We start from the raw sequence: 4,056 nt of genomic DNA, 5'->3' as shown, positions 1-4,056 counted from the left end.
GCAGACGGGGTGAAAAGGGTGTGAGGGGGGAGGGGAAGGTGTCCGTCCCCTCCCCCCCAAACATCCCGAGGCGATAACCTAACACAGCCACACCGCCAGCCTGCCGCAGCCCCCAAGCCCGAAGGGAGCCGGTGCCACCTACTCCCCGACTCCAGGAATGAGTGGATCAGGCCCGGAGGGTGGTTTCAGAGCCCAGTCCTTGGCCGCGCTCGGCCGCTCACTCACCTGAGGCCGCCATGTTGGGAGAGGGAGAGAGAACGCAAAGGACCCGGATGAGGCAATCACGTGATTATAGCGGGCGCGTCGGGCTAGGAGACGCGAAACTAGGAGGGGGCGGGGAGGTAAGAACTGAGACAGGAGGCGGGGCGCCGCCGCTTTAGATTCGTAAAGCAGCGCGAGGAGGTGGCGCGGCGTCCGACGGGAAGACATGTGCGACATGTGGCCAAAGGGGTGGGGCCTGAGCTGTCGCGAAACTCCTCACGCTTTACGTAGGGCTGCGCGTGGTTGCCGAGTCTAGTCTGAAGCTTGGGGTCTCGTGAAGTGTCGGCTTCCGGCTGGGGGCGTTCAGTGGAAAGGGCGGGGTTGGGTTTTTGATTCTATGGAATAGTGGCGGGCTGGAATCTAGAATGGATGTGCCACAATTGATTTTTCTGAACGGGAAAATTCTGAATTTCTTTTTAAGTTACTTTATGTAAAGGCAAAACGAGCCCAACGTACCGTGTAAATATGGTTTTAATTAGACGTGTTTAGAAGGAAAAAGAAGGTAATTGAACACGTAATTGTCGTAGGTTTTTACCTCCTTTAATCCTCCAGGTTTTTTGCTAGATTCAGAGCTGAGTGTTAGCCATGTTTCCTTTAGCTAATGTTCTATTTTATCATATATTGGTATTTCATTTAGTGAAGATTTTTGTTGAGCACTGGCCACGTGCCAGGCGTTAACAGACTCGTGGGCATAACAACAAAAGTGCCCCAGGGGAGGCTATATTCTAGTAAGGGAAAGGCAGTAAGCAACAAATAAACTATTGGAAATGATAACCACTCTGAAGGTAATTAATGGGGTATAATAAAAGGTGGTTGAGTGCAACTTCGGATTGCCTGGTCATGGAAGGTCCCTGAGGAAAGAGAAAAAGAAAAATTAAGACAGATTTAAATTATAAACTGCCAACCCGGCATGGCAGTGCACACCGGTAATCCCAGTGAGTGGGGAAGCTGAGGCAGGAGGATTGCAATTTTGAGACCAGCTTTGGAAATTTAGCGAGACCCTGTCTTAAAATGAAAACAAAAAGGGCTGGGAATGTAGCTCAGTGGTAGAACGGCCCTGGGTTGAAGTTCCAGTACTGCAAAATAGATAGCTAACAAGCTGCCAGCCCTGGGACGCCTTCAAAAAGGAGCCTTAGGAGAAGACAACTGAGGATGCACAGCTGGATCAGAGACTCCAAAGCAGGAACATCTTTGCAAGACGAGGAATTTAAAAGCTTGTAGCTGGAGTATGGCCCCGGAGAGGAAATAAGAGGAAGTTTGATAGGTAGGGATTGGATCATATGGGGATTTGTAATACAGGTTTGGGAATTTGGATTTTATTCTAAGTGGTTTGGGAAAGCATGGAATGATTTTAAGCAGGGAAGTGTCATGATTTGAAGTAAAATTTTACAAAAGATTACTTAGTATCTTGATGCAAGTGGTAATTATATGAGTGCACTTATAGTAACAGTTAGATTGTATTTTTAAGATTTGTATACTTTAAGTCATTTTAATGAAAATAAAAAGTTTACTCCGGTTACTGAATACTGAGTGAATTATACAGGTGTAATAATAGAAGATAAAGAACAGTTAAAAAGTTGTGCTAAGGTCACATGACTTTTCATGGGCTCCAGGCACTTTTGCCTAGATAACTAATTATCAAAGATAACTCCCAAGTTCTTATGAACACCTGAGTGGTGCTATTTACAAAGCCTGGGATGGAGCAGGTTGAAGAGGGTTTTATCCCTATTAAGTTTGAGATAACTGCTAGTCTAGTGCTGTCTGGCAGACTTAATGTGCTTATAAATCATCTAGAGAATTGGTTGAAACTCAGATTCCAATCCAGTAAGACTTGGGTGAGACCTGAGATTTCTGTATTTTTTTCTCATTTGGACCAATAAAATGGAATGCTACCCTGGAATTAAAAAGACAACTGCATTAAGAATTAAGTTAATTATCAGAGGCTGTAGTTTTCAGGAAGTTTAGAGAAAAGCTAAATAAGACAGGCATGTATGGGATAGGAAGAGATGTTCTGTTACTGTTGTACGTAAAATGTTCCAGTGTTTTGCCAAACATTTAATATACTAACTTACTTAGTCTTCACAGTGGCCCTACAATGTTGATATTATTGATCTTGTTTTTAGTTAATGATCTTGAGACTTGAAACAGTAAGTTCTTGACCCAGGGTACATAGAAAGTGACAGAGTTGCAGGCAAAGAGCTGTCAGGACCAAGTTCTTTTTTATTTCACAGAGATGACTTTAAGAATAAAGAAAACTGTTAAAATTGCAAAATGAGTCTACGACAACCAGGTTGTATTATTTGTTCTGAAGAAATCCAGAGGAAATAAACTGTGTGGTACTTATCTGTTGCTATATAACAAGTTACTCCAAAATATTGGCATCAAACTACAGACAGTACTTTTTTTTTTTTTAATATTTATTTTTTAGTTTTCAGTGGACACAACATCTTTGTTTGTATGTGGTGCTGAGGATCGAATGCTGAGGATCGAACCCGGGCCTCACGCATGCCAGGTGAGCACGCTACCGCTTGAGCCACATCCCCAGCCCCAGACAGTACTTATTATATCATAGTTTTTGAGGGTCAGAAATTGGTTATTGAAAATCACTTCCCAAGACTTGGTATTTGCAGTCTCTTATATCTGTATCTTCTCCATTTTCCTTAGCCTTCTAACCAGGCTTTCTTCTTACAGACAGACTTCCTTTAATTTAATCCATGTATATATATGATTATCATATTTATTTTCCTAACGCAGATATTCTCTTGCTGACAAACATTCTAAGAGTTTACATGGCCTAGGCAGACATTTAAGGCTGTGTATACTCTGGTTCCAAATTGCTGGTCCAAATTTATTTCCTACTGTCCTGGTCTGCTTATGTTCTAACTATGTACACTTTGTGCTTTCTCTCCACTTTGCCTAGAGTAGTCTTTACTCCTTCACTGCTGAATGAGTCAACAACAACAAAATGTATCCTTTAAGGACTCTCCCAATTTCATCTTTTCCAGGAAAGTTTTTCCTTTCTCTGATAGCCACCAGGACTGGACCCTTTTTTTTTTTTTAATATTTTTTTAGTTGTCAATGGACCTTTATTTTATTTATTTATATGCAGTGCTGAAATCGAATCCAGTGCCTCACAATGCTAGGCAAGGGCTCTACCACTAACCCCAGCCCCTAGACATTTTTTTTGGTACTTGTCACCTTCCTCCTTGAATTGTCTTGCCTATCACCAGCTTAAGCTCAGGAGCCATGTTGATTTATCTTTGTGCTTTCTGTGCATTAGCATCTGGAACATTGCTGGTGCTTACTACATATTTGTTGGTGCTAAAAGTCAGGGCTGGAAAACCAGACTTTCAAGAAGTTTGCATTATGGACTGGGGATGTGGCTCAAGCGGTAGCGCTCTCCTGGCATGCGTGTGGCCCGGGTTGGATCCTCAGCACCACATACAAACAAAGATGTTGTGTCCGCCAAAAAAATTTCTCTCTTTCTCAAAAAAAAAAAAAAATAAAATTGGAGTCGGTGGCTTTAAAAAAAAAAAAGAGAAGTTTGCATTCATTGAGGGGGTTTTCAAGAGGTTGTCATAATGCATATTAACGTATCTGGATTTGTTTGGTGCTAATTGAACTGGAAAATTTGCCAGTGGCATCAAGATGTAGAAATAACCTAAACATCCATTGACAGATGAGTGGAAAAAGTAAAAGATGGGTATGTGTACACATATAACCACAATGTGCTATTATGCAGCCTTAAAAACAAAAGAAATCCTGTCATTTATGTCAAGGATGAACCTGGAGAAC

Source organism: Marmota marmota, unplaced genomic scaffold, assembly GCF_001458135.2.
Source record: "Marmota marmota marmota unplaced genomic scaffold, marMar, whole genome shotgun sequence".
Taxonomy (NCBI): Eukaryota; Metazoa; Chordata; class Mammalia; order Rodentia; family Sciuridae; genus Marmota; species Marmota marmota.
Note: the sequence above shows the minus strand (reverse complement) of the source record.